At 45.6% G+C, this 23830-nt stretch overlaps 1 pseudogene; it reads right to left on the reverse strand.

Moving 5' to 3' along the window:
- Positions 1-23333: 23333 nt before the first annotated feature.
- LOC134971296 (5S ribosomal RNA) lies at positions 23334-23452 on the reverse strand (annotated as a pseudogene).
- Between the last annotated feature and the right edge of the window lie 378 nt (positions 23453-23830).

Here is a 23830-nt window from a genome sequence, read left to right on the forward strand (position 1 = left end):
CATCTCCAATGTCGACGTCCGGGGTACCTGAAAATAAAATTATACTCACCTGATCCAGTGTCCGGTTCTTTTATTATAATCCACGTACTTGGCAAAAAGAAAAACCGCATACCCGACCCAGACGGACTGAAAGGGGTCAGAGACCCCCCGTGACTCCTGTCACAGAAAGGTCCCTTCAGCCAATCAGGAAGCGCCACTTCGTGGCACTCTCCTGATTGGCTGTATGCGCGTCGGAGCTGTCAGACGCGCATCGCACAGCTCCCTCCATTAGTTTCAATGGTGGGAACTTTGCGGTCAGCGGTGGGGTTACCCGCGGTCAGCCGCTGACCTCACCGCTGACCGCAAAGTTCCCACCATTGAAACTAATAGAGGGAGCTGTGCGATGCGCTGTCTGCCAGCTCCGATGCGCAAAGCCAATCAGGAGAGTGCCACGAAGTGGCGCTTCCGGATTGGCTGAAGGGACCTTTCTGTGACAGGAGTCACGGGGGGTCTCTGCATTCGGGGAAAGGGGTCCCATGTGTAAACATGGGACCCCTTTCAGTCCGTCTGGGTCGGGTATGCATTTTTTTTTTTTTTTGCCAAGTACGTGGCTTATAATAAAAGAACCGGACACTGGATCAGGTGAGTATAATTTTATTTTCAGGTACCCCGGACGTCGACATTGGAGACGAGCCCAAAGTCGGCGTGTCAACATAGGTAAGTATGTGTGTCGGAATGTATGTAATAAAGTTATACTTTCACGGTGTCTGTGTCCTGTTTTTCTTTGGGTATTTTTTTTCAATAGAACTACAGGTACCAGCGGGCCCGTTTTCCCCCAGCATGCTGGTACTTGTGGTTCTCCAAGTACCGGCTTGCGGGGGAGGCTTGCTGGGACTTGTAGTTCTTCTGCAGAAAACAATATTCTTACATTTTCAACAAGGCTATCAGCCCCCCATTTGCAGCCCTTGGATGGTGGGACAGCCTCTGGCTTCACCCCTGGCCCTTGGGTGGCTGGGGGGGACCCCTTGATTGAAGGGGTCCCCACTCCTCCAGGGTACCCCGGCCAGGGGTGACTAGTTGGGTATTTAATGCCACGGCCGCAGGGCGCTGTATAAAAGTGACCCCCGGCTGTGGCATTATATGTCCAGCTAGTGGAGCCCGGTGCTGGTACAAAAAATACGGGGGACCCCTACTCTTTTTGTCCCCCGTATTTTTTGCACCAGGACCAGGCGCAGAGCCCGGTGCTGGTTGTTAAAATACAGGGGATCCCCTGTCATTTTTATTCCCGTATTTTGGCAACCAGGACCGGCTCAAAGAGCCCGAGGCTGGTTATGCTCAGTTTTTACACTAAACAGACCCTTTCCCATAGATAACCATGCACAGATCTCATTGATCCGTGCATGGTTATCCAAACTCGACTGGGAAAAGCAGGTCTATTTTTTTGCTGCTTTTTTTAACGAATGGAAAAAAAACAGACCCGCACTTGAGCACTCAGAGACTAACACCCAAATACGAATGAATAGTGAATACCCGTATTGTATGAAATAACAGCCGCGTTTGACCGATGGTCTATTCATTCGTATTTCGGAACTTTGCAAATCAGACCATTACGAATAGTCCAAACACTGCCGAGATTGGTGCTTAGTGAATACCCGGATTGGGACTTAGAAAAAAAAAACACAAATTGGACAAACTCGAATTCTTAGTAAATATTGGCCATTGTCCTCAAACCAAAAAAACACACACAAAAAAACTTTGGACACATGGCAAACAAAGTGTCCATCAACACCAAATATTGCAAAACAACATAAAAACACCCAAAACACACTAAAGCCCCAAGAAAACACAGTTAGATTTGCAGTAATGCTAGACATACATTTCACATTACCAAACACATTTACAATGCAAAGAGTAAGTGGCTGTGTCTCATGAGCCACACAAAAAATAAAAACCGTTGGAAAAACTAGCCATTCACCATAAACAAGCAACTGCAGTAATGTTAGTCTGAATTTAAACACACACATTCAATATGCACACTCCAATCTGTGTGGAACCAAAATAAAACAACTACCAACCAGAAATGCATAAAGAAACTTACACAAACCAAAACAGAAAATACAAGATGTGATGTATTTTACAGATACAAACGCACATAGAAACGCAAAAATATACTTTTAAAAATAACTCACCATCCTGCCTGGGCCAAGGAATTAGGCTCCTCTTGCTCTTGGGCTCCTCGGAATCTAGATATTTGGCGATAAAGGGATGTCCCCCACCTGTCTGTCGAGCAGAATTCTCCTCATTGGCCATTTTCGCCTTAACACACTGCTTTATATCATAGAGCCATTTGCGGCACGTGTGCTTGGTACGCTTGACCACACCCTTGCTGTTGACTGCCGCAACCACTTTGCCCCACAAGACACTCTTCTTGCATGATGTGGCACTGCACTGGTCCAGCAGGAAGAGACAGGGAACTCTTCAACAAGTATCAGGTAGAAGCAGTGGCAGCCCAACTGTGAGACACCGGCACAGACCAGTCAGCAGCAGTGTCTCAGGAGATCACTGAATGTCACAGGAGCTGCCAGTAGCAGCAAGCACCAATTTGCCACTTCTGGTTATGGAGGACAGATTCATTGAGGGCGAACCCCCTCTGTAGGAGCCATCTCCTGGGTCCACAGGGCAGCATGGGAGCTCATAGTGAGAGCAGGACAGAGGTGCAGGGCAGTAGAGATCCTGGCTTGGCCCAGGTTCTTTTTATGGGGCATTGCCTAATCAACTCCTTGGAAATAACAAACTGAAAAAAAGTGGTGCTTGGTGCTGCACAGTGAGCCCCTTAGTCTGGAGCAAATCCAGGAGAAGGAGTGCGATCAGTATGATTGCTATTCCCAGCTGCACAGGTAGAGGACACTGGTGCTACTGCTCAGCAGTCTTCCTGGGTTCAATGTGGCCCAGAACACAGCAGCATGTTCTGATGAGAACAGCTGCAGCTGCTACTACTAGGTAAAAGGAGGGTGGTGAGTGAGTGGACGAGGTCCCTTCAGGGCCCCTACATTAGGCCAGGGCCAGGGTAATTAGTATCCACCCCCCTTTCAGCACCACTACAGAGGTGGTCCTGCATACTGTGGAAGAACCAATGTTCTGAGCTTCTGTCAAAGGAGAGGACGCTGCCCAGATGAACTTGTGGGCCCAGTTTCATGGGTGAGTGCTGGCCACAACTTGCAGGGATCCAGGAGGCATCCTCTGGAGAAGTAAGTTGCACCCTACAGTCCCTATAAGGTCAGGCAAAGAGCTTACTAAGGATGCCAGTCAGGAGCTCTGAAGCTGGAAGTTTGCTCTTGTAGCCTGCCAAGCCACACCCCCTGTGTTGCACTTTTTCATGACATTTAATCAAATAATAATCATTTAGGATGGATTAGGTTTTTCATTGGTCTCATTCTTATTTATTTAACTTGGAATTATCACAACTGACACTGCTCAATCAATAATCTGTTGATTAGCAGACATTTTATCTCACCAGTCATTACATCTCTGTAGCTGTTAATCCAGATTTTTTAATAAAATAATTTTAATACCTACCGGTAAATCCTTTTCTCGTAGTCCATAAGGGATATTGGGGAATCTAGTATGATGGGGTATAGACAGGGTCCAAAGGAGCCAGTGTACTTTAGATTTCTTCAACTGGGTGTGCTGGCTCCTCCCCTCTATGTCCCCTCGCACAAGCTGTTATAGGTAAAAATGTGCCGAAGGAGAAAGGACATATATGAGAGAAGGAACATGATAACAAAGGGTGGTGAGATTTACACACCAGCACACCACTAGCATATAACAACCACCAATGGCTGCTAACTTCAACAGCAACAGCTGAACAGGTAACCACATAAAAAGAACCTGCAGAAAAGTCAATGCGCTGAGGCGGGTGCCTAATATTCCTTAAGGACTATGAGAAAAGGATTTACCGGTAGGTATTAAAATCCCATTTTCTCTAGCATCCATAAGGGATATTGGGGAATCTAGTATGATGGGGATGTCCCAAAGCTTCCAGAATGGGAGGGAATGTGTGGAGACTGCTGCAGCACTGCCTTCCCAAACTGGGTATCCTCTTTGGCCAGGGTATCAAATTTGCAGAACTTCACAAATGTGTTCTTCCCCGACCAGGTAGCAGCTCGGCACAGTTGCAAGGCTGAGACTCCACAGGCAGCTGCCCAAGAAGAGCCCACTGATCTTGTAGAGTGGGCCTTCAGAGACTTAGGAACAGGTAAGGCTGCCGACACATAGGCCTGTTGGATAGTAAGTCTAATCCAATGAGCAATGGACTGCTTTGAAGCAGGGCAATCCTTTTTCTGTGCATAATAAAGCATGAACAAGGAATCCATTTGTCTGACCCGAGCTGTGCACTTGACATAGATCTTAAAAGCACGCACAGCATCCAATGCCTCTGGAGGAGCAGACGCGTCAGAACTGGATGGAACCACAATAGGTTGATACAGGGTAAAATGCGGAGACAACCTTTGGCAGGAACTGTTGTCTAGTCCGGAACTCTGCTCTGTCCTCGTAAAAGACCAAGTACGGACTTTTACACAATAAGGACCCCAATTCTGAGACACGTCAAGCAGAAGCCAGGGCCAGTAACATCACCGTCTTCCACATGAGGTACTTGTCTTTTACCATCATCAGAGGTTCAAACCAGGAGGACTGTAGAAATGCCAACACTACATCCAAATCCCAGGGTGTCATAGGCGGCACAAAAGGTGGTTTTATGTGGAGTACCCCTTGCAAGAAGGTCTGAACTTCTGGCAACACTGCCAATTTCTTCTGGAAGAAAATGGAGAGGGCCGAAATCTGGACCTTAATGGAACCCAGATGTAAGTCCTTATCCACACCAGCCTGCAGGAAACGTAAGAAACGTCCCAAGTGAAACTCAGCAGGTGGAAATGTGCGCTCCTCGTACCAAGAGACATATCTCCTCCAGATATGATGATAGTGTTTCGAAGTCACAGGTTTCCTGGCCTGAACTATGGTAGCAATAACCTTCTTGGAAAGGCCTTTGTGAGCTAGGATGTTCCACTCAATCTCAATGCCGTCAAACGAAGTTGCCATTAGTCTGGGTAGAGGAACGGTCCTTGTTTAAGAATATCGCTTTTTAGTGGTAGATGCCAAGGGTCTTCGACGGATGTGTCCAGAAGATCCACGTATCACGCCCTCTGAGGCCAATCTGGGGCAATCAGAATTGCCTGGACACCTTGATTCCTGATTCGCTTTAGCACCCTTGGGAGCAATGGAATCAGAGGAAACAGGTAGACCAGCTGGTATGGCCAAGGTGACCCCAGTGTGTCCACTGCCCTCACCTGAGGGTCCCTGGTCCATGAGCAATACCAGGGTAGTTTCTTGTTGAGACAAGAAGCCATCATGTCTGTTTGTAGGCAACCCCACCGATCATTGATCTGTTTGAACACAAGATTGTGGAGCCCCCACTCCCCCAGGTGGAGATCGTGACAACTCAGGAAGTTAGCCTCCCAGTTGTCCACACCCAGAATGAAGATTTCTGACATTGCTCTTACATTTATTTCTGCCCAGAGAAGTATCTTTGACACCTCTAGCATGCAGGCTCTGCTTTTTGTCCCTCCTTGATGATTGATATATGCTACTGCCGTGGCGTTGTCCGACTGTACCTGGATTGCATGATCCTTGAGTAGAAGGATCATGCCTGAAGCAGAGCATTGTAGATCGTCTGAAGTTCCAGAATTTGGATTGGAAGGAGGGCCTCATGGGTTGGCCACCTGCCCTGGAAATGCACCCTTTGGGTGACAGCTCCCCATCCCCGTAGACTTGCATCCATCGTGAGGAGGGTCCAATCCTGAATCCCAAAACTTCAGCCTTCCAGGAAATTGGAGGACTGTAGCCACCACAGAAGGGAAATCCTGGCCTGAGGTGACAGCCGAATCATCTGGTTCATGTATAGATGCGATCTGGACCACTTGCTCAGGAGATACAACTGAAACATTCTGGCATGGAACCTCCCATACTGGATCACCTCGTATGAGGCAACCAACTTTCCCAACAATCGTATGCAAAGATGGATGGACACTCGAGTAGGTATGAGCACCATGCGGACCATCTCCTGAAGTGTATTCTCCTTGTCCTCTGGTAGAAACACCTTTCTGGGCCATAGTATCCAGCAACATCCCATGGAACAGGAGCCTCTGAGTTGGCTCCAAGTGGGACTTCTGTAAGTTGAGTATCCACCCATGGTCCAACAGAAGATGGACAGTGCAGTCGATATGGGACATTGACCCCCTGGACCTGGAGTTGGAACATCATCTCTGCTATCACCTTCGTGAATACCTTTGGGGCTGTGGACAGGCCGAAGAGCAGTGCATTGAATTGGAAGTGATTGTCCAGAAGTGCAAACCAAAGGTACACCTGATGAGGCGGCCAAGTCAGAATATGGAGGTAGGCGTCCTTGATGTCCAAGGAGACCATAAATTCCTGTTTTCCAGGCCCACAATCAGTGCTCGCAGGGATTCTATCTTGAACTTGAACACCTTCAAATAAGGATTCAAGGATTTTAGATTTAAAATAGATCTGACCGAACTGTTCGGTTTTGGCACCACAAACAGGTTTGAGTAAAACCCTATATAGCGTTGTGGTATTGGTACTGGAACAATGACGTGGGACTGGACCAACTTTCGATGGCCTGTTACAACATAACTTGCATATCCCCCAAATCTGGTAAGCTTGATTTGAAAAATCATTAGGGAGGAGCACTGTCGAACTCTAGCTTGTAGCCCTGAGAAACTAGATCTCTGATCCAAGTATCCTGGCAGGAAGTCTCCCAGATGAGGCTGAAGTGACGCAGTTGAGCTCCCACCTCAAGATCCCCTCGGGGTGGGCGCCGTCATGCTAAGGCCTTAGTGGATGCAGGACTGTTCCTGTGCTGGCAGGTTTTCTGGACTTACCTCTGGTGCCTCTAGTCACATTGGAGGCACCTCTGGCCTTAGATCGAAATCTGTGAGAACGAAAGGACTGGACAGATGGTCCCGGATAGGAGTGTCTCACCGGCGGGGCCCCAGAGGGGAGAAACGTGGATTTCCCAACCGTAACTTTGGAAATCCAGGTATCCAATTCAACCCCAAAGAGCCATTCCCCTGAAAAGGGGAGGGATTCCACACTATGTTTGGATTTGATGTCCACTATACTAACGCAACCACAAGGCCATCCGAGCATTAATGTTTCCCATCTCCTTGAGAGAATCACAGAGGACACGTGTAGTGTCCTGAATGTGTTTTAGGAGGGTTACCATAGTAACTAAGGGCATATCCCCTGAGAGGCCCTCGAATTTGAGTGGCCCAGGAATGAATGGCATGGGTCATCCAGCAACCCGCAATGACCGCCCTTTGTGTTATACCGGCTGCAGTGTATATAGACTTTAGGGTAGTCACTATCTTCCTATCCCCAGGATCCTTCATGGTACAGGAGCCTGGGGCAGGCAGCACTGCCTTTTTAGACAGGCGAGAGATGGATACACCCACCCCAGGGGGTTCCTCTCAAAATTTTTGACCTTCAGGAGCAAATGGGAAAGTGTGCAAAAACTTTTTGGACACTTGGAATTTTTTGTCTGGATTTTTCCAGGCCTGTTTGAATAGATCATCTAACTCTGTAGAGTCAGGGAAAGTGACATTAGGCTAGTTTTGTACAAAGAAAAATGACTGCTGTGATGCAGCGTCCTCTAGAGGGAGCTATAACACATCCCTTATAGCCAGAATTAGGGGTTCAATACCCTGAGCAGAATCAAGATCCCCACTAACAGGATCCAGGTCATTCCCATCCTCCTGTATATCATCATCTGTATAGAGAGTTGAGCAGGTAAACCATGCTTCTGTGAACCTGCATGAGAGAGGGGGGGCTGTGCATCTGCCCTAGCAGCAAAATCTACAACAGCTTGTTGTTGTAGCTATGTCTTCTGCACATTAGCATGTCACCTTCAGGCAGCGTTAGGGGTTTGAGGCATGTTGCGGCTGTGACAGCTAAGGCGCATAGCCCCGCTGAACAACAACCCCTCAGGACGGTGGTCCTGTAGCAGGGAAGTTGCTCTGCACCTCGTAAGACCGGTGACCATTCCCCCCTAACTCCCACAGTGCAGGTATGCTGTTGCCCAGACAGCATACCAAAAATAACAAACAGAAAAAAAAAATGAAGAAAACTCTCTGGAGCTCAGAGATGTGCATCCTCTCCTGAGGGCACTTTTTTCTAAACTGCCTGTGGGAGGGGGCATAGAGGAGAGGAGCCAGCACACCCAGTTGAAGAAATTTAAAGAGCACTGGCTCCTTTGGACCCTGTCTATACCTCATCGTACTAGATTGCCCAATGGGGGTAATTCCAAGTTGATCGCAGCAGGAAATTTTTTTGCAGTTGGGCAAAACCATGTGCACTGCAGGGAGGCAGATATAACATGTGCAGAGAGACTTAGATTTGGGTGGGGTGTGTTCAAACTGAAATCTAAATTGCAGTGTAAAAATAAAGAAGCCAGTATTTACCCTGCACAGAAACAAAATAACCCACCCAAATCTAACTCTCTCTGCAGATGTTATATCTGCCACCCCTGCAGTGCACATGGTTTTGCCCAACTGCTAAAAAATTTCCTGCTGCAATCAACTTGGAATTACCCCCAATATCCCTTATGGATGCTAGACAAATGTTCTTATAATTGCAGGAAGAGCCTCACTGTCTGAAATTACCTGGGTTAAAAAGGAGTCTATTGTGAAATACTGTAGGCTGTAGATGAAGGTAAACTAAGCTGAGATAGATTAGTTGTTGAACTTATAATGTTTTGTTTCTCCTCATCTTGAATGTATATTGTGATTTTCAACAAGCTCCATGTTGGGCACTTGATGATACTTATATAGTAACTTGCCTACACTCGACTCACACACTTTTTAACTCACACAACGTATTGGACCCAATTCAGTCAGGCTTCCGTTCCCAACACTCCACAGAGACAGCACTGACTGATGTGGTTAATGATTTGGTCACTACGAAGTCTAAAGGCCATTACTCACTACTTATTCTTCTAGATCTAACTGCTGCCTTTGACACTGTTGACCACTCTCTTCTAATACAAACACTACAACCCCTAGGTCTTAAAGACACAGCCCTTTCTTGGTTCCTATCCTACCTATCTTATCGCTCCTTCAGTGTTCACCTCTCTGAATCTACCTCCTATTCGCTACCTCTTTTAGTTGGAGTACCGCAAGGCTCAGTCTTGGGTCCTCTGTTTTTCTCTATCTATACCTCATCTCTTGGTAAACTAATCAGCTCTTTTGGATTTCAGTATCATCTGTACGCAGATACTACTCAAATCTACCTATCCTCCCCTGATTTGTCCCTCTCTGTACTGGGCCGTGTCACTGAATGCCTATCTGCCATTTCATCTTGGATGACATCTCGCCACCTCAAACTTAATATTTCAAAGACAGAGTTAATTATATTTCCACTGGCCAATAGTAGGTACCAACCTGATATCTCTATCACTGTTTAAAACTCAACAATCTACCCTACCCCACAAGCTCGCTGCCTAGGTGTCATCCTTGACTCTGATCTGTCCTTTGTTCCCCACCTTCAATCTGTCTCAAAATTATGTTACATGCATCTAAAAAACATATCCAAAATATGACCATACCTTACACAAGACACTGCTAAAACTCTAATCCATGCTCTCATTATCTCCCGCATTGATTATTGCAATAGTCTCCTAACTGGTCTTCCCAAAATGAGGCTTACACCACTACAATCCATTCTGAATGCAGCTGCGAGGCTAATCTTCCTCGCTAGATGTTCATCGTCTGCAGATCCACTCTGTCAGTCCCTCCATTGGTTACCTATATTCTACCGTATTCAATATAAAATACTTTTACTCACACACAAGGTCATTAACTAAAGTACACCAATGTACATCACTTCGCTTATCTCAAAATATCTCCCAACCTGACCTCTTGGCTCTTCACAAGACCTGCGTCTCTCATCCACACTCATTACTCGCTCCCATTCACGATTGCAGGACTTTCATCGGGCTGCACCCACTCTGTGGAATGCCCTACCACATACAATAAGACTCTCCTCTTGTCTCCAAACCTTCAAGCATTCCCTAAAACTCACCTCTTCAGGCAAGTGTATCAAATTCCAGAACCGCCCACATAACTTTCATAAACCTTCCTATCAAATTGCATCCACTCTGCACAGTCCATATATATCCTCACATGTCTTTGCATCCTTCCTCTCAACCCCGGTTCATTACTGCTATATGACAATGTCATACAGCCCACCAAGAACCTTTGCAATCTGGTGGACAACTATGCAATAGATAGCACCTATCCTTGTGTATCCATGCCTATTTCCCTATAGATTGTAAGCTTGTGAGCAGGGCCTTCCTACCTCTATGACTGTTTGTTATTACCCAGTTTTGTTATATCATTGTTTTGTTATATCATTGTTATTTCCAATTGTAAAGCGCAACTGAATTTGTTGCGCTATATAAGAAACTGTTAATAATAATAATAATAATAATAATAATAATAATAGTGCCTCCAATCATGCTTTAATTATAACATCCATATACAATTGTGTATTATTAAGCAAATAAGGTTTATGCCAAGATGAAGTTAATAATTATCCTAATAAAGCAAGATTAGAGGTTCTATATAAGCAACATCAAGTGCCTGATTTGGATTTACATATGTATGATGTAATGTGTTTTTATGCAAGGCTTGTGGCACATGTGAATAAGGAGTGTATCTGACAAACAAGTTTGTGATCACAGTTTGGTGGCCTAGATTTTTTGATGGACATACAAAAATACACACAGATGATTATTGCTCTTGATATAGAAAATATACAGTGCCTTGCTAAAGTATGCACCCCCTTGGCTTTTTACCTATTTTGTTACATTACAACCTGTAATTTAATTTTTTTTATATGAATTTTATGTGATGGATATGCACAAAATAGTCTAAGTTGGTGAAGTGAAATGAGAAAAATTTATATAAAAAATATTTTTTCTAAATAAAAATTGGAAAATTGGCATGTGCATATGTATTCACCCCCTTTGCTATGAAGCCCCTCAAAAGTTCTGGTGCAACCAATTACCTTCAGAAGTCACATAATTAGTGAAATAAAGTCCACCTGTGTGCAATCTAAGTGTCACGTGATATGGTAGTATAAACACAACTTTTCTGAAAGGCCCTAGACGCTGCAACACCACTTAGCAAGAGGCTTCACACCATGAAGACCAAGGAGCCTTCCAAACAAGTCAGGGACAAAGTTGTTGAGAAGTACAAGTCAGGGTTGGGTTATAAAAAAATATCCAAATCTTTGATGATCCACCTGAGCACCATCAAATCCATCATCTTCAAATGGAAAGAACATGGTACCACAACAAACTTGCCAAGAGAGGGCCGGCCATCAAAACTCACAGACCAAGCAGCAAGGAGGGCATCAATCAGAGACGCAGTACAAAGACCAAAGGTAGCCCTAGAGGAGCTGCAGAGTTCCACAGCAGAGACTGGTGTATCAGCGCATGTGACCACAATAAGCCATACACTCCACAGAGCTGGGCTTTATGGAAGAGTGACCAAAAAAAAGCCATTACTTAGTGTTAAAAATGAAAAGGTACATTTTGAGTTTGGCAAAAGGCACGTGGACGACTCCCCAAATGTATGGAGGAAGGGGCTCTGGTGAGATGAGACTAAAATTTAACTTTTCAGCCACCAAGGAAAACGTTATGTCTGGTGTAAACCCAACACATCCCATCACCCCAAGAACACCATCCCCACAGTGAAACATGGTGGTGGCAGCATCATGCTGTGGGGATGTTTTTCAGCAGCAGGGACTGGGAAACTGTTTTGAGTCAAGACAAAGATAAATGGTGCTAAATACTGTTATGTTCTACGTACTTGGAACCCTGGAGAGTGGGTGGCAACAGAAGAGTTCCAAGTACGTGGAGCTGCGGCAGAACTGGGATCCGCAGCTATGCCTAACAAAATCCTTGACTCCGTTGTCCTTCCCAATGGTTGATTAACACCTGCAAGACTAAGGTTCTTTTGCCCATGGCAGCCACGTTTGAATGGGCAAATTAGGTCTGCCCAGACTCCGATGCCCCCCGGTCTTAATTGGTGACAAGGCGTTAACCGAGACAAAAGAGAACAAGGGGAAAACTAAGACTGACACAACTATAACAGAGAAGGCTACAAAAAATAACAAAGTAGTTTATGTGCGGCACGGCCGCAAGAAACAACAGCAAACCAAGTTATGTAGCCTAACTGCCAAATACGAACCCGTCGTGATAAGGTGAGGACAGCAATGCACAAACCTCCGCAAAAATGATACAACCAAAAATAAAGAAAATACTGCTTCAGCCATAAAGAGCGGCAGAACCGCTACTCGTGACACCACGAAAGGTGTGCGCAGGAAATGACCGGAATGCCGAGGCTACGGATACCAGACCACTCCACTGGAAGGCAACTCGGAGGACAGCAGGAACACACCAGAGGCAGGAAGACAGGCTCCACTGGAAGTTATCAATGACGAGGCTGCAACATGCTGGCTCTCATAAAAAGGCCATGCTGGTAAATCACAGGAGAGCCAGCTAGACCAACCCCCCCAGACCCTAATTGCCCAGCTGTACAAGGGCAATCCGAGCGCGGCATCCTGGCTGCTTAGCAACAGATGGGACTGAAGTGCTGGGCGGCCACCTGGCATCTCCGGTTGCTAGGCAACTGGCCAGAGACGGACTCCCAGCAGTAGAAGTGACACGCTGGCCCCGTTGCCTAGCAACAGCCGGGAGCTGGCGCGACCCACTAACACCACCACCGTTAACAGTGCTCCCCTTGAGGAGGGGTTAAGGAACCCCTAAACCTGGGTTTATGAGGGAATTTCCAAAAAAACATCTTCTTTAGCCTAGGGGCATGCAAATCCTTGTCCTGTACCCAAGATCTCTCTTCAGGGCCATACCTCTTCCAATGGACCAAAAAACAAAGCTGCCCATGGGAAAACTTAGAATCCAAAACCATTTCCACCAGGAATTCCTTTTGGCCCTGCACATCCACAGGAGGCCTACCCTGGATAATTCTCAGAGGTAATTTCCTGGAAAAAAACAAATGGTTTGAGCAGAGAACAATGAAAGGTGTTAGAAATCTAAAGAGATTTAGGCAATTGTAGCCAAAAGGCAACCGGATTGACCTGTTTGATAATAACAAATGGCCCGATGAATCTGGGTCCCAACTTAGCCGAAGGTTGTTGGAGATTGATGTTACGGATTGACAACCACACCTGGGGGTATATTTACAAAGATTAGTGTTTTTGCCGTTTTTAAGGGTGTTTGATCTCGAATGGTATCGGGTGCATATTACTGCAACTTTTTGAATCCTGATATGGTCATTCACTAAGCTGCCGACTTTTCCAAATTCGTATTTTCCGATGTCGATGTGATTCGTAATGTCAGGCAGTGTTTTATGGGAGTGATGAGTAAAACACTGCTTGACAAAACACAAGGAATCCCGGCCGGATCTGTGAGATCCGTGCAGGGCTTCATTGTGTACCTTAAAAAGGTGTTTTAATTGTTTTTAAATCTGAAAAAAATTGCGTGAGGTCCCCCCTCCTAAGCATAACCAGCCTCGGGCTCTTTGAGCCGGTCCTGGTTGAAAAAATATGGGGGAAAAAATGACAGGGGTTCCCCCATATTTGATCAACCAGCACCGGGCTCTGCGCCTGGTCCTGGTGCCAAAAATACGGGGGACAAAAAGCATAGGGGTCCCCCGTATTTTTGAAACCAGCACCGGGCTACACTAGTCAGAGAGATAATGCCACAGCCGGGGGACACTTTTATATAGGTCCCTGTGGCGCCGGCATTAAATCACTAACTAGTCACCCCTGGCCGGGGTACCCTGGAGGAGTGGGGACCCCTTAAATCAAGGGGTCCCCCCTCCAGCCTCCCAAGGGCCAGGGGTGAAGCCCGAGGCTGTCCCCCCTATCCAATGGCGGCGGATGGGGGGCTGATAGCCAGGTGTAAAAAATCAGAATATTGTTTTTAGTAGCAGTACTAAAAGTCCCAGCAAGCCTCCCCCGCAAGCTGGTACTTGGAGAACCACAAGTACCAGCATGCAGTGGAAAACCGGGCCCGCTGGTATCTGTAGTACTACTACTAAAAAAATACCCAACAAAAAACAGGACACACACACACCGTGACAGTAAAAGTTTATTACATACATGCACACCTCCATACATACATACTTACCTATGTTCACACGAGGCTCGGTCCTCTTCTCCATGTAGAATCCTCGGGGTACCTGTGAAAAAAATTATACTCACATAATCCAGTGTATCTTCTGTTCTTTGTCTAATCCACGTACTTGGCAAAAAAACAAACCGGAAACTCGACCACACACTGAAAGGGGACCCATGTTTACACATGGGACCCCTTTCCCCAACTGCCAGGACCCCCCCTGACTCCTGTCAAAGAGGGTCCCTTCAGCCATTCAGGGAGCGCCACGTCGTGGCACTTTCCTGATTGGCTGTGCGCTCCTGTAGTGTCAGTGAGGCTGCACACGGCAGAGATACAATGTTGCACCTATGCGCTCCATTGTATCCAATGGTGGGAACTTTGCGGTCAGCGGTGAGGTTACTTTCGGTCAACCGGTGACCGCAAAGTTCCCACCATTGGATACAGTGGAGCGCATAGGTGCAACATTGTATCTCTGCCGTGTGCAGCCTCACTGACACTAAAGGAGCGCACAGCCAATCAGGAGAGTGCCACGCATGGCGCTCCCTGATTGGCTGAAGGGACCCTCTTTGACAGGAGTCAGGGGGGGTCCTGGCAGTCGGGGAAAGGGGTCCCATGTGTTTAAACATGGGTCCCCTTTCAGTGCGTGGTCGGGTTTCCGGTTTGTTTTTTTGCCAAGTACGTGGATTAGACAAAGAACAGAAGATACACTGGATTATGTGAGTATAATTTTTTTCACAGGTACCCCGAGGATTCTACATGGAGAAGAGGACCGAGTCTCGTGTGAACATAGGTAAGAATGTATGTATGGAGGTGTGCATGTATGTAATAAACTTTTACTGTCACAGTGTGTGTGTCCTGTTTTTTGTTGTTTTTTTTTTTAGTAGTAGTACTACAGGTACCAGCGGGCCCGGTTTTCCACTGCATGCTTGTACTTGTGGTTCTCCAAGTACCAGCTTGCGGGGGAGGCTTGCTGGGACTTGTAGTACTGCTACTAAAAACAATATTCTGATTTTTTACACTTGGCTATCAGCCCCCCATCCGCCGCCCTTGGATGGGGAGGACAGCCTCGGGCTTCACCCCTGGCCCTTGGGTGGCTGGAGGGGGGGGACCCCTTGATTTAAGGGGTCCCCACTCCTCCAGGGTACCCCGGCCAGGGGTGACTAGTTAGTGATTTAATGCCAGGGCCGCAGGGACCTATATAAAAGTGTCCCCCGGCTGTGGCATTATCTCTCTGACTAGTGGAGCCCGGTGCTGGTTTCAAAAATATGGGGGACCCCTATGCTTTTTGTCCCCCGTATTTTTGGCACCAGGACCAGGCGCAGAGCCCGGTGCTGGTTGATCAAATATGGGGGAACCCCTGTCATTTTTTCCCCCATATTTTTTCAACCAGGACCGGCTCAAATAGACCGAGGCTGGTTATGCTTAGGAGGGGGGACCCACGCAAAAATGTTTCCAAGTTTTTACAGTAAACAGACCCTTTCCCATAGATAACCATGCACAGATCTCACTGATCCGTGCATAGTTATCCAAACTCGACTGGAAAAAGCAGGTCTATTTTTTGCTGCTTTTTTTAACGATTCTCAAAAAAATACACCTGCACTTGACCACTCAGAGACTAACACCCAAATACAAATGAATAGTGAATACCCGTGTTGTATGAAATAACAGCCACGTTTGACCGATGGTCTATTCATTCGTATTTCTGAACTTTGCAAATCAAACCATTCCGAATAGCCCAAACACTGCTGAGATTTGTGCTTAGTGAATTCCCGTGTTGGGACTTAGAAAAAAAAACACAAATCGGACAAACTCTGATTTTTAGTAAATATTGGCCCTTGTCTCCCACCTTAAAGGTGCATGGGCGTCAGAACCTGTTCTGAAAAAAAATCTCCCGGAAGGCAGCTTTCTTAAGAACAAGGTGCACCTTTTTCCAAATAAGTCTGAGGCGGGAAGTCAAGGCCAAGGAAGAAGATGGATAATTGGGATACAAGGAATTGGCTCTGGGATGAAATTCAAGGTCTGAAAAGAACAGAGAAACCTTGGTGGATGAATGACAGGCGTTGTTGTACGCAAACTCGGCCAGGGGAAGATATTTGGACCAATTATTCTAAAGCTTAGCAGCATAAAAACACAGGTACTGTTTCAGAGATTGGTTCACATGCTCCGTCTGCCCGTTAGAATGCAGATGGCATCCAGAAGTTAAACTGAGTCTCATGTTTAATGAGGCGCAAAAGAGCTTCCAGAAAAGGGCAATAAACTGTGGTCCCCGGTCCGAGACAATATCCATGGGTAATCCATGGAGCCTGAAAACATGGCGAAGGAACAAGACTGCCAGAACCTGAGTGGATGGTAATCAAGGTAAAGAAATGAAGTGGGCCATTTTGCTAAATCGATCCACCACCACCCAGATCACCTGATAACCAGTGGAGAGTGGAAGATCCACAATGAAATCCATAGAAATGTGTGACCATGGCATGACTGGAATAACTAGAGGCAGGAGCTGCCCAATGGGAAGAAAGCGGGACACCTTGTGTCTAGCACAATCTTGTCAAGAGAGAGTGAACTCCCTAATATCCTTGGAAAGATTAGACCACCAGACAGAGAGAGAGAGCAACTCCAGCATTTTAGCAACACCTGGATGGCCAGCAACCCTGTTATCATGAAACTTGGCAAGCACAATCCCTTCTCAGGAATTCAGGAATGAAGAGATGGCCAACGGGAGTGTTACTAGGAGCCTGCTCCTGAATCTGCGCTAATTGTGTGTGTAGATCCTGTGTGAGACCGGATAGAGGCTGCTGGAATAATTGGGGTGGCAGGAGAATGGTTATCGTGAACAGGAACAAAACAACATGACAGTGCTTCAGCTTTAGTATTCTTAGAACCGTGCCTGTAGGTGATGATGAAATTGAAACAAGTAAAGAACAGTGCCCAGTGAGCCTGCCGGGAATCAAGCCGTTTAGCTGACTCAATGTACTGTGACGGTATGCTTTGCTCCCTCAAGCTAGTGTCTCCATTCCTAAAAAGCCCACTTGACTGCTAACAATTCTCTGTTACCAACATCATAGTTGGTCTCTGCGGAGGAGAATTTTTTGGACATGAAAGCACAAGGATGTAACACCAAAGACTCGGGGTCTTCTTGAGACAGAACAGCTCCCATCCCAACCTCAGAAGCGTCTACCTCAACGATAAAAGGAAGATCAGGGTTTGGGTGTCTAAGGACAGGAGCAGAGACAAAGGCCTGTTTCAAAGCCTGGAAGGCACATTCGGCTTGAGGCGACCACTTAGAAGGATCAGCACCCTTTTTAGTCAAAGCCACAATAGGGGCAACTAACTCAGAGAAAGCGTGAATAAAACATCTATAATAATTAGCAAAACCCAAAAACCTCTGAATAGCCTTCAAGTTAGTGGGTTGAGCCCAATTCAAGACTGCCTGGAGTTTTTTATGTTGCGTAAAAAACCCTTCTGGAGAAATAATATATCCTAAAAAGGACACCTCTGAAATGTGAAAATCACATTTCTCCAATTTGGCACACAAGTGATTCTCCAGCAATTTTTGAAGCACTTGCCGAACATGGAGAAAATGCTGTTCCGGAGACTTGGAATAAAGTAAGATGTCGTCCAAATAAACTACCACGAATTTCCCGAAGAAGTCGCTGAGGACATCGTTTATAAGATCCTGAAACATAGCTGGAGCGCTAGACAGACCAAACGGCATCACAAGATATTCATAGTGTCCGGACTGTGTACTGAATGCCATCTACCACTCATCCCCAGATCTTATTCGGATGAGGATATACGCTCCTCTAAGGTCAATTTTAGAAAAAATGACCACGGTGCGGAGTTGACCGAACAACACAGAAATGAGAGGTAAGGGGTAAGTGTTTATTGGACAGCCGAAGACCGTCGTTTCCCAGTGATCGCCTCTGCCTGATTGACAGGCAGAGGTGGTCGCTGGGTGGGAGGGGATGGCACGCCGGTGTTTAGCCGCCGTTTTAGGGGCGCAGTCCAGCCAACGCAGGCGTGGGCGGACCATGCGGGGGCGGACTGCAGTGGCTGCGTGACGTCACATACAGCCGCTGCAACCAGGGGCAGCGATGATCAACTCCCAGCCAGCCGCAGGAGCTGCGCTGGCCAGGAGTTTCTCAACAAGTGCAAAAGCATCGCCGCTGTGTAAATTTAGCACAGCTACGATCAACTCGGAATGACCCCCATTGTGCAAAGCAGTGCGTTTTTTCTTCCTCTCAAAGTTTTACTTATTTATGCATTTTTTGTATATGGTGGTTTGCGGTCGCACAGCGTGTTTGCTCTTAAAGGGTACATTTGCTGTTTATAAAGAATGTTTGTTGTGTGGTTGACATCACTTTTTTTATTTATGCTGGTAAGTGTGTGTTGTAGTGCTGTGTTGGTTTTTAAATTTTATTCTAAGTTATTTTTATTCTTCATTATATTTTTCCTTTGTTTGTATTTACTTCTCAAGGGTGTGTGTTATTTATTTTGTCTGTTTCTGCCGAAGTAGGCACTTTATTTTTGCCAGACTTTTGCGGATTGCCAAATTACTTGTCTTCCGCTGGTATGTGCATGGTTTTTGTGCTGGTTTGCTGTGTGCGGTGTATACTGTGTGTGTCATTTCTTAGTCTTGTTATTAAGGTTTTCATTTTGTTTGTGTTTTCTTCTCAAGGGTGCATGTTTTTTGGTTTTGCATTTTGGTGCCAAATTTGGCATTTTGTGTTTGTTTTTGCTTTATTCTACTTTTTAATTCTTCTGCTGGTAAGTCTAAGAAGGATTTTTTTGGTTAAAAATTAAATTTATTTTACATTTTATCATACTACATTTTTAATGCTACTTCCCTCCTGTTGTGCAATATTTAGTGATGGAAAACAGCACACCTGTAAGTTGATTGTAATGATTAAATTAGCTTGTCAATAATAATCAAACTTCAATTGTTTTAAAATTAACACTCTGAAACATTATATTTGCAGTTGGCTACGGCAGCATACTTGTATGCCTTATACAGCCAACCAAAACATGCGCCTCATCCTCGAAGGCAAAGGAGGCTTGCAAGGCATAGGATCTTTCGAACCCGTGTCACCCTTTTTAGAATGCCAGATGATAAGGTGGTTGCAGCGCTATAGGCTACCCTCTCATGTCATCCTAGAAACTCTCTCAATTATAGAGAGGGATCTAGAGAGTAAAAATCCCAATCCTACAGTAATTCAACCACTGACACAATCAATTGCTGTCTTACACTTTTGCACCTTAGGGTCCGTCCAGCATATTGTTGGTGTCCTGGGAGGTGTCTTCCAGGACTCATTCTCAAGGATCCTGAAGCGCGTAATAGGTGTGTTCCTTAAATGAACTAAGCAGTTCATGCAATTGCTGGCTTCCCACACATTATTGAGGTAGTGGATGGGACACATATTCCACTTGTGGCTCCATCACATAATGAAATTATCTTTAGGAATAGAAAAATATACGTTATGGTAAGAACTTACCGTTGATAACGGTACTTCTATTATGTCCACAGGTTTCCACAGGATAACAATGGGATATGATGGAGCGACAGCGGATTGGCACCAAATGATCACAAGCTTTCAGTCCTCCCAGGATGCAACGGGCTCATCCATATATCCCCGCCCACTGGCTCAGGCAAATCAGTTGTATTCCAAAGCATTTAGGCAGGAGCATTATGTAGAACCCTATTCAGGCAAGAAGAACACACATGCACACCCTTCCGTACAAAAAGGAAGAGGTTTAGTGAGTAGAAATATCCTGAAATCAGGCGCGTCAGGGTGGGATCCCTGTGGAAACCTGTGGACATTGGAGAAATACCGTTATCAATGGTAGTTCTTACCATAACGTATATTTCTCCAGCAGGGTCCACAGGTTATCCACAGGATAACATTGGGACTTCCCAAAGCAATTTTTAGTGGTGGGGATGCTCCTGATTAGATAGGAGAACCTTACGCCCGAATTCAGCATCATGAGAGGCAAAAGTATCCAAGGCATAATGTCTGATGAATGTATCATTGGAAGCCATGTGGCTGCCTTACATGTCTGTTCTGCTCAAGCACAATGTTGTACTGCCCATGAAGGACCTTCCTTATGTGTAGAGTGAGCAGAGACATTAGCCAGAACAGGGAGATCAGCTTGAGAATATACTTCTGAAATCGTCATTTCGAAGCCATCTTGCTAGCATCTGTTTAGTAGCAGGCCATCCCCTATTGTGAAATCCATAGAGGATGAAGAGAGAATTTGTCTTTCTGATGGCACTGGTATGATCCATGTAGATCCTTAATGCCCGGACTACGTCCAGTGACGCATCTCCCACAGAAAATCCTGATTCCTGTAAAAACGGGGCCACAATATCTTCATTAAGGTGGAATATAGACCAAACTTTAAGAAGATACCCAGACTTAGTTCTGAGAACTACTTTATCTGGATAAACATCAGAAAAGGAGATTAACATGACAGTGCTCCTAAATCTCACACTCTTCTAGCCGATGCCATAGTCAGCAGAAAGAGAACTTTAGCTTTCAACCATTTAAAATCCACTTTATTTAGTGGTTCAAACAGAGCAACTTGACGGGCTTTGAGGACTAGATTTAGGTCCCCAGACCCTGTAGTAGGAACAAAAGAAGGTTAAATGAGCATTGGGGAAAAATGCGCACATCCTGCAATTTGGCATTTATCTTTCAGAACCATACAGTCAATGCTGACACTTGTATTCCCAAGGAAGCCACCCCTAAACCTTTATCCATTCCTGCCTAAAGGAATGCTAGAACCCTGGAAACTCTGCAAGATTTCAGGTCCAGACTTCTTCCATTGCACCAATAAATATAGGCTTGCTATATTTAGTGATAAATACGAGCCAAGGAAGGACTTCAGGATATAGATTTCAAGAGCCACGCCATCAAGACAGTCGATCCAGATATCTGTGATAACAAGGACCCTGTCTTAGTAGATCTGGGCGTAGAGGAAACTGAAAAGGTATTCAACATTTTCTGCGGATCCGTGCACCAACGCCTTCTGGGCCAAGCCGGGGCTTATTAGAATCCCAGCATCTTTGTTGTATTTTCCTCACTATCCTGGGTAGCAGGATGATTTTAGAAAACACATAAGTGAAAAGAAATTCCCATTAAAAAGACATCCACAAAGATCACTTCCTTTGTTTCTGACATGATTATGGCTCTTTGTTGTTCAGAAGGGACTCCATTAGATTTATCTCTGGCCAACCCCATTTGTCTACCCAAGTCTGAAATGACTTTAGGGTTCAAAGCCCATTCGCTTACCTGAATAGCGTGTCGACTGAGAAATCTGCTCTTCAGTCTAGGACTCCCGGAACGAACCCTGCGGACAAGGCTGGAAGATGGAGTTCTGCACACTTTAGTATGTGATTTACCTCCTTTCTTGCTGTTTAGCTAAGTGTTCCTCTCAGAAAGTTGAGGTACACTTCTGCCATTTCCTTGTCCTTGCGGATCTGGACCGATCTTCCTTTAGGAGTGTCTCGTGCCTGAATCAGGACCCAGTATATGGTCCGAAGTGCTAACAGATTTATTAGCAGGCAACTTTCCTCTGCGATCCATAGTCCCTGGAATCATAATCTTCCTGGGCAATGGCCCTCACAGCCCTGAAGACTGGCATTTGTTGTTAGGATCTCCCAACCTGATATCCAAATAAGGTGTCCTCTGATCTAGATGGAATGTCTGTAGCCCCCAGGCTACTGACTTTCTTACCTTTTTTTCCAGTACCTCGTACTTGTTTGTGTACTGTCCATCTGGCCCACCTATACAACCTGGTATTCACAGGTGGTCTTACTCGCAGAGAATTTAACCAGGCACAACACTGCTTAACTTCCACCATCAATTGAGATTAGGCATATCCAGTGTGATGCGGCTGTAAATGGAAACAGATGCTGGAGAGGTCTTGAGTGGAATTGTGCCCACTCCACCATATGTATTGTTAACACCATCAAACCCATCATTCGCATTGCAGCGTGAATTGATATTGTTTGACTATGTAACAACTCCCCTAGCTTTACCTTGGATATCTTGTTCCGAGGTAACTACTTTCTGCAGACTTGATGTCAGTACAGCTCCACCATGAGTCCTGTTATGGAACCAGAGATGATTTTTGCCAATTTACGAACCACCCGTGCCTCTGCAGACAAGTTATTTGTATGTTGTAGATGACACAGAAACCCTTCCTGTATTTGTGCCAGGATAAGAAGGTGGTCAAGGTATGGCAATTTTCTTATCCCCTGCTAGCGGAGATAAATTGCCATAATCATTTTGGTAAATACTCTGTGGCTGTGGCTAACCCAAAGGGTAAGGCCTAAAACTGAAATGTTGCTGAAGGTTGGTAAGCCTTGAGAAAACACTGATGGACAGTGCTATAGGAGCCTGAAGGTAAGATTCCTAACTTATCCAGGAATACTATGTATTCTACTGGCTCCCCACCAAACTATGGAGTGCCATGTCTCCATGTGAACCGTGTTCCACAAATGTATCTATTTTTGAAATTAAGAATGGGGCGAGGGATCGTTTTTGACCCAGGTGGGAATAAACTCCCCCATTGTGCATGGGCTACTGGAAAAAACATTTTCTGAATTTGATTCATGCAAATCCCTCGCCTACACCTCTAGTTGAGATGGGCTGAAACAGAAGAACCTTTGAGGAGAATGGTTCTAGAAGGGAAAGTATAACCTTAGAGATACTGCTTCCTGCACCCAGGCATCTATTTGTAGACTGCTACCAAATTTGTGCAAACTGAAGAAGTCGGCCCCTTATCCTTTTGGAGTCCCCCAGAAGGAGGCCTGCACCATCATGCTGATGTGCTATCCTCTGGTTTGGAAGCTGACCCTCTGGTTGCCTTTGCTTCTTTGCCTTACCAAACTTATTGTACTGAGGTTGTTACGTTCCCTTATGACCAACAAGGCCGAAACCGGATTCCTAGGTTTGAGGTTATATGTTGAAGGAAACGTGACCTTCTTGGAGTCTGTTTCTGACTCCAGAATAATTGTTAATTCCTTCCCAACCAGAAACTTCCAGCCAAGGCATCTGACTCTCAGTACCTCAGCCCAATGTACCTACAGCACCTGGTATTTCAAGGTGGTCTCCCCTCCAAGAACTAACCAGGCCCAACACTGCTTAGTTTCCAAGATCTAGTGAGATTGGGACTATTCAGTGTAGTGTAGCCGTAGATTGCAAAGTGAAGTCATGGCTGGCCTTATGACTGCCCCAGACAAAGAGAAGATGGTCTTTTTGAAAACCATTCTTCTTTTGACGGCAGAGGCCATATAGATTCTTGCACTATCAATGATATACATATCTATTTGGGAAGGAACTTCCCTATTTTAAACAGTCCCCAGCTGGAAAAAGATATTGGAATACCATTTACCGGGCATTCTATTTTATTGGGTGTAACCCAAACCTTTTTCCTGAATTCTGCCCTCGTGAAGAGGCCCTTTTGGGACGTTTAAACACAGGTGTTTTAAACCCAGGCTCTGCTGCCTTTATTGACAGACTAGCCTTTTCTGCTCTCATTTATTCAGCTTATTCATTTAGCTGATACCTATTACCT

The sequence above is a fragment of the Pseudophryne corroboree genome, chromosome 11, assembly GCF_028390025.1.
Source record: "Pseudophryne corroboree isolate aPseCor3 chromosome 11, aPseCor3.hap2, whole genome shotgun sequence".
NCBI lineage: Eukaryota > Metazoa > Chordata > Amphibia > Anura > Myobatrachidae > Pseudophryne > Pseudophryne corroboree.